Genomic DNA, 13,722 nt, shown 5'->3' on the forward strand with positions numbered 1-13,722 from the left:
AGTGTCCTAGACAGTCCAGCCCTTGGGGGTGTGGAGTTGGGCAGAGAGGAAGGAGGGCATTCCAGGGGCCAGAGCCAGAAGCAGAGGGACTCCAGGCCCAGAGTAGGATTTCCAGGCTGAGGAAAGAGAGGCCGTGGGTCGGGGGAAGGTCCAGATCAGGACAGGGACAGAGGGTGTATCTGAAGGCTCAGCCAGAAATAGCTCCCTCCAAAAAGCAGGCAGCCAGTTGGAGGGTGAGCTGCAAGGAGGAAGGGGAGGTGGGAGAGAATGGATGGACTGGTGTTCAGTGAGCCGACTCCTCCTATCCTGGCCTATTTCCCCAGGGGACACGCCTGGGAGGCTGTGATCCTCTCCTCCTGGCTGCTTTCCCACTGGTGCCAGGACTCCCCCAACACCACACTGAGAACCCAGGAGAAGCATCAAATTATATGAAACATTAAGAAATGAAGGGAGCAGGATTTCTGGTTGACAAAGGATGTTTATTGAGAGTTTTCTGGGTACAGGGAGAAGGGCTGGATAGCTTGGGATGCAGAGAGACCCCTCCCCTGGGATCCTGCAGCTCCAGGCCCCTGTGGATGGGGTGAGGGTTGGGAACCTATGAACATTCTGCAGGGGCCACTGTCTTCTCCACGGTGCTCCCTTCATGCGTGACCTGGCAGCTGAAGATGTTGCGGGACCTCCACTGCTCGGGCGTCAGGCTCAGGTAGCTGCTGGCCATGTACTTGTTGCTGTTTGGAGGGCGCAGTCATCTCCACACCCTGGGTGATGGGGGTACCATCTGCCTTCCAGGTCACCGTCAAGATTCCCGGATAGAAGTCACTCATGAGACACACTAGTGTGGCCTTGTTGGCTTGCAGCTCCTCAGATGGCGGAAACAGAGTGACTGACGGGGTGGCCTTGGGCTGACCTGTGTGGACAGAGGAGGGGGTGAGAGATGGCAGAGGTAGCGTGGGGTGCTGTGGAGCACCTCTCTCTGTCTAAAGTCTCTGGGAGGGTTCGTGGTGTGGTCATCTGGTCCACCCAGGGTCTCTCCCCCCATCTTAATTCCCTCCTTTCCACTAGAGCCCTCTGGAGAGCAGACAACCCTGCACCTTCCTAGGGGCCTTCTCAAGTCACCTTTGCCAGGTGTCCTGGCCCAGTCATTTCCTCTGCAGCCTTGGTTTCCCCGTGTGTACCCAGAGCAGGCTGTGCTCCCTCCTTCTTGGTTTCTGGATTCTGAGTTTGGAATCTAGGGGTCTCTCCCACAGCACACAAAACTGTCCTGGCAGGGTGTGGGGAGGCCTAAGCCTGGCATGGCCTGGAGCTTCCTGTCCCCTGGGACACCTGGCCCACTCACCTCTCCTGGTGAAGCACGGGCTCCACCCAGACAAACCCTGGGGCTCTGCCGTCGACCCCGTCCCACCAGCCCGACCACAGGACCCTTCACATTGGCTGGGTTCTTGGGGCTGTTCCCCCAGACTTTGGGTCACCGCAGCCCCCATGCCCACCCCAGCAGACTCTGATGCCCCTGGACTTCACCTGGAGGCCCTGGAGTTCTCTGCACCCCCGTGTACTCCCTGGTAGTCACCTCCTGAGTCTCAGGTGCCCTTCCTCAAATGAAGGCGGGAGGTCGACCAGTGAACAGAGAGACACTGGGCCCCAGAGGTGACGGGACTCCAGGGACAGACACATCTCTGCCACAAGAGACCCTCTCCTTTCTTGTGACTGTCCTGGGAGAGCTGGGCTCTTGGACCTCACCCAGTCTCATCTCTTCCTTGGTGTCCCCCTGTCCTCATGACCCAGTACAAGCCACAGAGCTGCAGCCTAGACCCAGAGTCCTCTCTGTGCCTTCCATTCGTCTCCCCTTGGGGTGACCCCTGTGTCCCCAGGCCCCCGTGTGGCCCTCCCAGGCTGCATGAGCATCCAGCCCTCACCTTAGACCGGGGGTCAGGGGAATGTCTCTAGGCCACTGCAGAGCCCCTCATCAGAACTGGCCTCTATCCTTCACTCAGACATCTGCCCTGGGAGAGGGGAGGAGCCCTGACCCTGCCCAATCCCAGCACAGGCACCGGGACCAGGCTGTGTCCTGCTGTTGGAACCTGAAGGCGGCTGCTCCCACTGTGGGGGCCCTTCCTGCAGGATACCCTGAGACTAGCCCGCTTCCCCCAGACTCCATGGAGAAAGGAAGGGTTCCATGCTTAAGGCTTGGAGGGCAGAGAGGAAGAAACCCCAGAGAAAGAAAACAGAGTTTTCCAGAGACAGGAGAGGGTCGGACAGGCTGAGGAAAGTTGTGAGCGCCACGTACCTAAAACGGTGAGCTGGGTCCCGCTGCCAAACACATGCCTCGGTGAATTATGCTTGGATTGAAACCTCCGGGGCCAGCACCTGGGGCCAGTCCAGGAGTCGTGCTGGAGCAGGAACCTGCTGGGTGTGAGGGGCACAGGGCTGCAGTGTGGAGGTTGTGACCTAGGCACAGGGCAGGGGGTGCCCAATATCCCAGTAGTGTCTCTGTGCCTGTCCCTTCTCTGCAGCAGGTGCCGCCCACAGCCTTGGAGTCACCCCAGCCTCTGTCCCCATCTCTGAAGCTATTGGTGCTGATGGCAACCTGGCCCAGTGAGTCCCAGCAACTCCCTGAGTGACACATCCCCACAGGCAGCTGTGCGGTATGCCTGAGGAGTCCTGAGCTGGCTCAGACCTGCCCAACCTCACTTGGCTCCATTTTAAGGGCCTCTGAAATGCGCCACAAGTGTCCCCAGTCAAGCCAGGCTGTCAGGCTGACTTCCTCCCTGGACCAGGAAGCTGGGTCATTCCCGACTCAAAGAGGAGATTCCTCTGCTTTCATATATATCCATGGAGATGCAGCTCAGTCTCACTTTCTTCATGAAGCCTTTTCTGATCATTCATTCCATCTGTCCATCCATCCATCTATGCATCTGTCCACCTATTCATCTGTCTTTGCATTCATCTATCATCTCTCCATTCACCCATCCATCTACCTATCTGCCCATCCATAAATCCATCCTGTCTACCAGGCACTGTTTTGTGTGCTGGGGACCTGGTGTGGTCCCCCATGCTCTCACCCCCATCTCTCCCAGGTCATGGCCAACAAGGCACTCCTCATGGTCATGTCCAAGGTCCTTCTGCTGTACCTGGTGTCTCTGCTGGATGTGACACGGGGCTGGCCCCTCTTTCCAGTGACTCTTTTTCCCTTTGGGGTCTGACTCCCCTTTCCTCTTCCCCTGGCATCTGTTTCTCCATGTCCCATGCCCAGCTGCTGACTCCCTCAGACCCCCACCCAGTCCTCTTTCTTGGCCATCTTCACACTCTGTGACCCCCACTATTGCCCACATGGTGAGGCTGGAGTCTATCCCAGCTCCAAACCCTCTCAGCTCCTCCACTGCCTACTGACCATGCCCTACTACCCAACAGGACTCTCAAACTAATCACATCCAGAGGAGACGACCACCTTCCCCCAGCCCAGCTCATTTTCCATCTTCATCTCATCACAATGACCATGGGCGGTCTCAGCCCCTCAGCCAGAAACCTGGAGTCCCTGGAATCAGTCACCTCGCCTCCCACACTGAAATGGCTCCTACGTGTACTTAGCTACTGCATCTACACATTCCTTTTTTTTTTTTTCTCTCCTTTGAGACAGAATCTCGCTCTGTCACCCAGGCTGGCGTGATCTTGGCTCATTACAACTCTTGCCTCCCAGGTTCTAGGCAATTCTGTCTCAGCCTCCAGAGTAGCTGGGATTACAGGCATGTACCACCACAGCCAGCTAATTTTGTATTTTCAGTAGAGATGGGGTTTCACCATGTTGGCCAGGCTGGTCTCGAACTCCTGACCTCCGGTGATCCGCCCACCTAGGCCTCCCAAAGTGCTGGGATTACAGGCATAAGCCACCGTACCCGGTGACATTCCCTTTAAAGCTGAAAGAAGGCTCAATATAATTAAGAAACAAAAAAAAAACACCTTCTGAGACTCCAAAACCACAAGAAGAGTGAACTTTGCTTTTCTGGATTTTAATCTCAAACTCTCTTTGGTACAAGGATGTGGTGTTGAGCTGGGGCTTACTGGGTGCAAGCTCCCTGCCAGGGGTTCAGACTGGAGTGTTTCTACCTTAGAAGCTGGTCTAGTAATTGGTGATTGGTTTTGTGATGTGAACATAAGATTTTTCTTTGTTTGTTTGCTTATTTATTTGTTGAGACAGGGTCTCACTCTGATACCCAAACTGGAGTGAAGTGGCGCTATCACAACTCACTGCAGCCTTGATCTCCTGGGCTCAAGCGATCCTCACACCTCAGCCTCCTGAGTAGCTGGGACCACAGGCATGTGCTACCACACCCAGCTATTTTTCTCTTAATTTTTTTTTTGTAGAAATGGGGGTCTCACCATGTTGCCCAGGCTGGTCTCGAGCTCCTGGGCCTCCCAAAGTGCTGTGATTATAGGCATGAGCCACCATGCCCAGCGATTTTTTTTTTTTTTTTTTGAGACAGAGTCTTGCTCTGTCGCCACGTTGGAGCACAGTGATGCGACCTCGGCTCACTGCAACCTCCGCCTCCCAGGTTCAACTGACAGTCCTGCCTCAGCCTCTAACTAGCTGGGACTACAGGCACACACCACCACACCCCGCTAATTTTTGTATTTTTAGTAGAGACAGGGTTTCACCATGTTGGCCATTATGGTTTCAAACTCCTGACCTTGTGATCCATCCACCTTGGCATCCCAAAGTGCTGGGATTACAGGCCTAAGTCACCCTGCCTGGCCTTTATTTTTTATTTTCAAGAAAAACTTTGTTTTTGGGATGGAGTCTCACTCAGTCACCGACGCTGGAGTGCAGTGGTGGCATCTTGGCTCACTGTAACCTCCGCCTCCCGGGTTCAAGCGATTCTCCTGCTTCAGCCTCCAAGTTGCTGGGACTACAGGCACGTGCCACCAAGGCTGGCTAATTTTTCTTTTTCTTTTTTTTTTTTTTGAGACAGAGTCTTGCTCTGTCACCCAGGCTGGAATGCAGTGGTGCAATCTCAGCTCACTGCAATCTCCACCTCCCGGGTTCACGCCATTCTCCTCCCTCAGCCTCCCGAGTAGCTGGGACTACAGGCACCTGCCACCACGCCCGGCTAATTTTTTGTATTTTTAGTAGAGATGGGATTTCACCATGTTAGCCAAGATGGTCTCGATCTCCTGACCTCGTAATCCACTTGCCTCGGCCTCCTAAAGTGCTGGGATTACAGGCTTGAGCCACCAAGCCCAGCCAGTTTTTGTATTTTTAGTAGAGATGGGGTTTCACCATGTTGGCCAGGCTAGTCTTGAACTCCTGACCTCGTGATCTCCCTGCCTCAGCCTCCCAAAGTGCTGACATTACAGGCATGAGCCACCATCTCCAACCTTTTTTTTTTTTTTTTTTCTCCTGACTGAGTCTCATCTGTTGCCCAGTCTGGAGTGCAGTGGTACGATCTCGGCTCACTACAACCTCCGCCTTCTGAGTTCCTGGGTTCAAGCAATTCTCATGCCTCAGGCTCTCAAGTAGCTGGGACTGGAGGCATGCTCCACCATACCCAGCTAACTTGTCTATTTTTTACAGAGACAGGGTTTCACCATGTTGGCCAGCCTGGTCTCAATCTCCTGACCTCAAGTGATCCACCCACCTGGGCCTCCCAAAGTCCTGGAATTACAGGCATGAGCCACCACGCCCCGGCCCCAAAAAATCTTTCCTCTTTTAAAATTATGAGAATATAACATTTAAGACAATTAATGAATAGAGAAGTGTATTTAAGAATTGCAATATTGGGCTGCGCTCGGTGGCTCACGCCTGCAATCCAAACACTTTGGGAGGCCAAGGAGAGTGGATCGCCTGAGGTCGGGAGTTTGAGACCAGCCTGACCAACATGGAGAAACTTAGTCAGGCATGGTGGCGCATGCCTGTAATCCCAGGTACTTGGGAGGCTGAGGCAGGAGAACTGCTTGAACCCAGGTGGCAGAGGTTGTGGTGAGCCAAGATCGTGCCATTGCACTCCAATCTGGGCAACAAGAGTGAAACTCTGTTTCAAAAAAAAAAAAAACATTTAGCCTGGTGTGGGTGTGCACCTATAGTCCCAGCTACTCAGGAGGCTGAGGCAGAATTGCTTGAACACGGGAGGCGGAGGCTGCAGTAAGCTGAGATCGTGCCATTGTACTTCAGCCTGGACAACAAGAGAGGAACTCCGTCTCAAAAAAAAGAAGTGTAATATTGGCCAGGAGCCGTGGCTCATGCCTGTAATCCCAGCACTTTGGGAGGCTGAGGTGGGCAGATCATGAGGTCAAGAGATCGAGACCATCCTGGCCAACATGGTGAAACCCCATCTCTACTAAAAATACAAAAATTAGCTGGGCATGGTAGCACACAGCAGTAGTCCCAGTACTCGGGAGGCTGAGGCAGAAGTATGGCTTAAACCCAGGAGGTGGAGGTTGCAGTGAGCCAAGCTCGCGCCACTGCACTCCAGCCTAGCAAAAGAGCAAGACTCAATCTAAAAAAAAAAAAAAAAAAAAAAAAAAAAAATTGATCTCTCACTCTTTCTCCTGCCACGTACAGCCCCATTTCCTTTTCTTTTTCTTTTGCAAGACTCCATCTCAAAAAAAAAAAAAAAAAAGAAGCATATTTTTTGTCTCTCCCTCTCTCTCCTGCTACATAGAGCCCCATTCCTTTTTTTTTTTGAGACAGAGTTTCACGCTTGTTGCCCAGGCCAGAGTGCAATGGCACAACCTTGGCTCACTGTAACCTCCACCTCCTGGATTCAAGCAATTCTCCTGACTCAGCCTCCCGAGTAGCTGGGATTACAGGCATGCACCACCACGCCCGGCTAATTTTTTGTATTTTTAGTAGAGACAGGGTTTCTCCACATTGGCCAGGCTGGTTTTGAACCACCAACCTCAGGTGATTCACCCTCCTCAGCTTCCCAAAGTGATGAGATTATAGTGTGAGCCACCATACCTGGCTCCATTTTTATAATTGCAGTCAAACATACGTAGCATTAATATTTCCACTTAACTATTTTTAAATGTACAGCCCCATGGCACTAAGTACATTCACATTGTTGGGCAACCTTCACCACCATCCATCTCCAGAACTCTTTCATCTTCCCAAACAGAAACTCTAAACCCATTAACTACAGTCCCCCATTCTTCCTTCCCCCTTGCCCTGATAACCTCAAATCTCCTTTTTGTCTATGTGAATTTGCCAATTCTAGGTACCTCATAAAAGTGGACTCAAATGACATTTGTCTGTGTCTGGCCTATTTCACTAAGTATACTGTCTTCAAGTTTCATCCATGTTGTAGAAGATTTTTTAAATCAATTTAAAAATAATTAACAATTAAAACCTATTAAGACCTATTCAAAGTAGTACAGCCAGGCGCAGAGGCTCACGCCTGTAATCCCAACACTGTGGGAGGCCGAGGTGGAGGGATCACCAGGCCAGGAGATCGAGACCATCCTGGCTAACACAGTGAAACCCCGCCTCTACTAAAAATACAAAAAAATAGCTGGACGTGGTGGCACGCACCTGTAGTCCCAGCTACTTGGGAGGCTGAGGCAGGAGAATCGCTTGAACCCAGGAGGTGGAGGTTTCAGTGAGCCAAGATTGTAGCACTGTACTACATCCCAGGCGACAGAGCAGGACTCTGTCTTAAAAAAATAAAAAATTTTTAAAAACGTTCAAATGTGGCCTTTGAAAAGTGTGTTGGGTCTGTCAGTATACAGTATATAAAATGTATGAAAGGTAGCGTGTTCCAGAGTTAAGTTTGGAAAGCTGAGGACAATCTGCATATACAGGGCACGCCCTTTCCCTGCACCACAGTATCTTCAAAAATTCTTCCCTCCAATCTTTTTTTTTTTTTTTTTTTTTGAGACAGGGTCTCACTCTGTCACCCAGGCTGGAGTGCAGTGGCATGATCACCGCTCACTGCAGCCTTGACCTCCTCAAGCGATGCTCCCATCTCAGCCTCCTGAGTAGCTGGGATTACAGATGTGAGCCACTACACCCAGTTATTTTTTTTTTATCTTTATTTTTAGAGACAAGGTCCCACAGTGTTGCCCAGCACAACTGGAACTCCTGGGTACAAGCAATCCACCCACCTTGGCCTCCCAAAATGCTGAGATTATAGGCATGAACCACCACACCTGGCCTCCAATCTCTTCAAATTTCAGAACCTTACCTTTCTATCACTGTAACACTGTTTCCCTCACAGGATGCAAGGTTATCATCAAGAAAGGCAGTAAAGGTGAAGGTTTCTAGCATTTCTCTCTCAGTCTCATTTGATGCTTGCATCTTATTTTGCATTGCACTTAACATCTTGACATATGGAATACTTGTCAGTTAGGCTTACAACAGCCTTAGAGTGATCATGTGGGTAATCTTGATGAGAGACATGATCATTAAATTCTAACCAAAATGTAGCATCCAAACATAAGACAAATACTTACATGTGATAAATCCTGCATGAAAGAGAGGATAAGGGTGCCCACCTCTGATAATCTGTCCTAGATCAAGGCAGTAAAATTCCTGCAAAGAAAAAAAAAAAAGCATGTCTGCCAATTGCTGGCCTGTGTTAGAGAGGGTTCTTTCTAGGGGCATCAGAGGGAATGGAGTGTAATTCAAACTGGAAGCCTTTTAAAGCCAGAGCTAGCTCACCTATTGAGGCTATACCTTTTAACTCCACTCAATTTCAGTAGTCAGGACTCTTGTTGCAAGTGACAGAAACCCCACTCAAACTATCTTAAGCCTAAAGACAGATTTATGGACTGTCTCATGGAATTCATAAACAAGATAGTTCTGACTATCTCTCAGACCTCATTGGCCTTAAGAACTATGTGGAGCCAGAGACTCAAACACCACTCTCTTCTCTTGTCATGTCTCCATTTCTTTGAGATTTGTCCTTATTTCTCAGCAATTCCCCCAATCCTCTAGTTCACATAATCTGAAGCATGGTTACAGGGAGCTCCTAAGTTTTATAGTTTGCAATCAGAGAGTCTGGTTCAACTCTCCTTCAGTCTCCTTTCGAAAAATCTGTGTAAGGACATTTATTGGACTGGCCTGGGCAGGTGCATTCCCTTGAATCAATCAGCACTGGGCATAGGACAAGTTCACATGATAATCAGGCAACCTAGAAGAAGGAAGTAAGGAGCAGAGGCAGCCCTTAGAAGGCAAGTAGTGCCAGAACGACATTCCCATGGGTGTTCTCTGCATCAACAACCCTACCATCCTGACGTTTTCTTTTGCATTCATTAATATTTGTGTGAGTCTGGAGAAATATACCATGTTCATGGATTGGAACGCTCAATATTATAAAGATCAGTTCTCCTCAAAATGATTTGTAGATTACATGTAATTCTTATCAAAATCTAAACATATTTCTTTTTATTTTTTATTTATTTTTTTGATACAGAGTCTTGCTCTGTCACCCAGGCTGGAGTGCAGTGGCGCAGTCTCGGCTCACTGCAGGCTCCACCTCCCGCATTCACGCCATTCTCCTGCCTCATCCTCCCAAGTAGCTGGGACTACAGGCGCCCGCCACCCCCACCCCCCAGCTTTTATTTTGTTTGTTTTGTATTTTTGGTACAGACGGGGTTTTACGGTTTTAGCTAGAATGGTCTCGAGCTCTTGACTTTGGGATCCGCCCACCTCAGCTTCCCAAAGTGCTGGGATTACAGATGTGAGCCACTGAGTCTGGCCTTTTTTTTTTTTTCTTTAATAAACAGTCACCATTAGGATGAATCTCAACATATTTCTTAATAAATATTGACAAGCTGATTCTAATGTTTTTTTTTACAAAGCATCTTGCTCTGTTGTCTAAGCTGGAGTATAGTGGTGCAATTATAGCCCACTGCAGCCTCAAACTCCAGGGCTCAAGTGATCCTCCCACGTCAGTCTCTCCAAGTGCTAGGATTACAGATGTCTGCCAACATGCCTGGCTAATTCTAAATTTATATGAAAATGCAGGCTGGGTGTGGTGGCTCACGCCTGTAATCCCAGAACTTTGGGAAGCAGAGGCGGGTGAATCACCTGAGGTCAAGAGTTTGAGACCAGCCTGGCCTACATGGCAAAACCCCGTCTCTACTATAAAAACAGAAAAAAATTAGCCAAGCGTAGTGGCACATGCCTGTAATCCCAGCTACTTGGGAGGCTGAGACAGGAGAATCACGTGAACCCAGGAGGCAGAGGTTACAGAGAGTTGAGATTGCACCATTGTACTCCAGCCTGGGCAACACGAGTGAAACTCTGTCTATAAAAAAAAAAAAAAAAAAGCAAAGGTCCAAGAATAGCCAAAATACTGGCTTGTTCTGAAAGCTCTGGTCTATGAAATAATCCACTTCTTTGTTTGTTTTTTTTTCGTTTGTTTTTGTTTTGAGACAGAGTCTCCTCGCTCTGTTGCCCAGGCTGGAGTGCAGTGGCGTGGTCTCGGCTCACTGCAAGCTCTGCCTTCTGGGCTCATGCCATTCTCCTGCCTCAACCTCTCAATAGCTGGGACAACAGGTGCCCACTGCCACCCTGGCTAATTTCTTGTTTAGTAGAGACGGGGTTTCACTGCATTAGCCAGGATGGTCTCGATCTCCTGACCTTGTGATCTGCCCACCTCTGCCTCCCAAAGTGTTGGGATTACAGGCATGAGCCACCGTGCCCGGCCAGATGAGATGATCCACTTCTTACTGACTTCAAGATGTGATAAAAGGCCTGGCACAGTGGCTTAGGCCTATAATGCCAACACTAGGAGGCTGAGGTGGCAGGATCACTTGAGGTCAGGAATTGGAGACCAGTCCAGACAACATGGCAGGAGCTTGTTTCTGCAGAAAAAGTTAAAAAATAAATAAATTAGCTAGGCATGATGATACACACCTGTAGCCCCAGCTATCCAGGAGGCTGAGGCAGGATGATTATTTGAGCCCAGGAGTTCAAGGCTATAGTACACTATGTTTACACCACTGCATTCCAGTATGGGCAACATAGTTAGACCTGTCTCTGAAAAAAGAAAATTAAGAAAGAACAAAACCCGGTTGGGCACGGTGGCTCACGCCTGTAATCCCAGCACTTTGGGAAGCTGAGGTGGGCGGATCACGAGGTCAGAAGAGTGAGACCATCCTGGCCATGGCGAAATCCCGTCTCTACTGAAAATACAAAAAATTAGCCAGGTATGGTGGCAGGTGTCTGTAGTCCCAGGTACTCGGGAGGCTGAGGCAGGAGGATGGCATGAACCTGGGAGGCGGAGCTTGCAGTGAGCTGAGATTGAGCCACTGCACTCCAGCCTGAGTGACAGAGCGAGACTCCGTCTCAAAACAAACAAACAAAACAAAACAAAAGGAAAGAACAAAACCCTAGTAGAATGCTGCCCATAGCTAGTCTTCACTCAGGAATGCCCATGTGGCCACACAGTAGCTCTCAGGAAAAAAACATCAATTAGTTCATAGATAGAGCAAGGGAACGAACTCATTAGCTTTAGGTCTGTTTTAGGGCAGATGCGGTAATTCTCTAAAATATCATGGAGTTATTCAAGAAGCATTCATTGAGAATGTATTCTGTTTATGTTCCACCCTACTCCTTCTACCTTGGTCTCCAGCATTCTGGTTTTCCAGTATCCTTATGCACTGTGCTTTTTTTTTTTTTTGAGACAGAGTCTCACTCTGTCTCTCAGGCTGGAGTGCAGTGGTGCCATCACAGCTCGCACCTCACTGCATCCTCCGCCTCTTGGATTCAAGTGATTTTCAAATTTCAGCTTCCTGAGTAGCTGGGATTACAAGCACTTGCCAAAGTGCCCATCTAACTTTTGTATTTTTAGTAGACACAGGGTTTCACCATGGTGGCTAGGCTGGTGTCAAACCCCTGGCCTCAAGTGACCCGTCCACCACTGCCTCCCAAAGTCTTGGGATTACAGGCATGAGCCACCGCACACAGCCTGCTGTGCTCGCTTTAAATATGGAAATACTAGTATTTTTGTTGGTGTAATACTATTGTTTTGGCCTGAATCTGAAATCTGAATTATTTTGTATTGAGACTATTCATGGAGTTTTTTGATTCACTAAAATTCCAAATTGAACAAGGATATACTTAATTAATTTAAAAATAATTTTTCCAGTCTGAGTGCAGTGGCTCATACCTGTAATCCCAGCACTTTGGGAGACCAAGGCAGGTGAATCATTTGACGTTTGAAGTTCAAGACCAGCCTGGTCAACATGGCAAAACCCCGTCTCTATGAAAAACGCAAAAATTACCCAGCTGTGGTGGCACAAGCCTGTAGAATCACTTGAACTCAGCAGGCGGAGGTTGCAGTGAGCCAAGATCTCACCACTGCATTCCAGTATGGATAACAGAGCAAGAGACTCTGCCTCAAATAATAATAATAATAATAATTTTTCCATATTTCACACTTCTATACTTTACTATCTTCAAGAGTCAGAAGATAACACTGACAAAGCAGAGCATCTGATGCGATAATAATTTTTTTTTTTTTTGAGATGGAGGGGAGTCTTCCTCTGTCGCCCAGGCAGGAGTGCAGTGGCACAGTCTCAGCTCACTGCAACCCCTGTCTCCCGGGTTCAAGCGACTTTCATGCCTCAGCTTCCAAGTGGCTGCGATGACAGGCACCTGCCACCATGCCCGGCTAATTTTTGTATTTTTAGTAGAGACGGGTTTTCGCCATGTTGGCCAGGCTGGTTTCGAACTCCTGACAGGTGATCCACCCATCTCGGCCCGGCAAAGTGCTGGGATTACATACCTGAGCCACCTCGAACCAGCTACTGTTGTACTAATAATATTCTTAACTCTGGTTCGAAGACTTTTTGAAGAAGCAGATAATGAGCATGACAGAATTGAAACTGATTTGGGGAATCGATTAAAATCTACATCTAGGTCAGGCGCAATGGCCCACACCTGTAATTCCAGCACTTTGGGAGGCCAAGACAGGCTGATCACTTGAGGTTAGGAGTTTGAGACCAGCCCAGCAAACATGCTGAAACCCATCTCTACTAAAAATACAAACATTCAATGGGCGTGTTGTTGTGCACCTGTAATCCCAGCTACTCAGGAGGCTGAGCCAGGAGGATCACTTCAACCCAAGAGGCAGAGGTTACAGTGAGCCACGATCACGCCACTGCACTCCAGCTTGGGCAACAGAGTGAGACCCTGTCTCAAAAAAACAAAAACAAAAACAAAACAAAACAAAACAAAAACCCATTTATACATAATGAAACCGAAAGATCAAAAGAAAGCAGAATGATTTTTTTGGAGCAAAACACACTGCTTGCTGTCAATAAAAAGATTACAGTCCTAACTTTTCCCCCAAGAATTCTGTCATATAATCTCAAAGTCATCAAAATGAAATGGGATTATTTAAAGATGAAGGAATTAAAGAAAAATATTTGGCCAGGCATGGTGACTAATGCTTGTAATCCCAGCACTATGGAAGGCCGAGGCTGGTGGATCACCTGAGGTCAGGAGGTCAAGACCAGCCTGGCCAACATCATGAAACCTTGTCTCCACTAAACATACAAAAATTGGCCGGGCATGGTGGTGGGTGCCTCTAATCCCAGCTACTCAGGAGGTTGAGGCAAGAGAATCGCTTGAACCCAGGAGGCGGACCATGTGCGCCTGTAATCCCAGTTACCGAGGAGGCTGAGGCACGAGAATTGCTTGAGTTCAGGAGATGGAGGTTGCAGTGAACTGAGATCTCACCACTGCACTCCAGCCTGGGTGACAGAATGAGACTGCCTCAG

The 13,722-nt window shown here is 49.0% G+C and overlaps 1 pseudogene; it reads right to left on the minus strand.

The window, feature by feature from the left end:
• Positions 1–886: 886 nt before the first annotated feature.
• Positions 887–13,722, minus strand: part of LOC102128267 (putative inactive beta-glucuronidase protein GUSBP11) — a 33,270-nt pseudogene continuing 20,434 nt past the window's right edge.

The sequence above is a fragment of the Macaca fascicularis genome, chromosome 10 (genome assembly GCF_037993035.2).
Source record: "Macaca fascicularis isolate 582-1 chromosome 10, T2T-MFA8v1.1".
Taxonomy (NCBI): domain Eukaryota; kingdom Metazoa; phylum Chordata; class Mammalia; order Primates; family Cercopithecidae; genus Macaca; species Macaca fascicularis.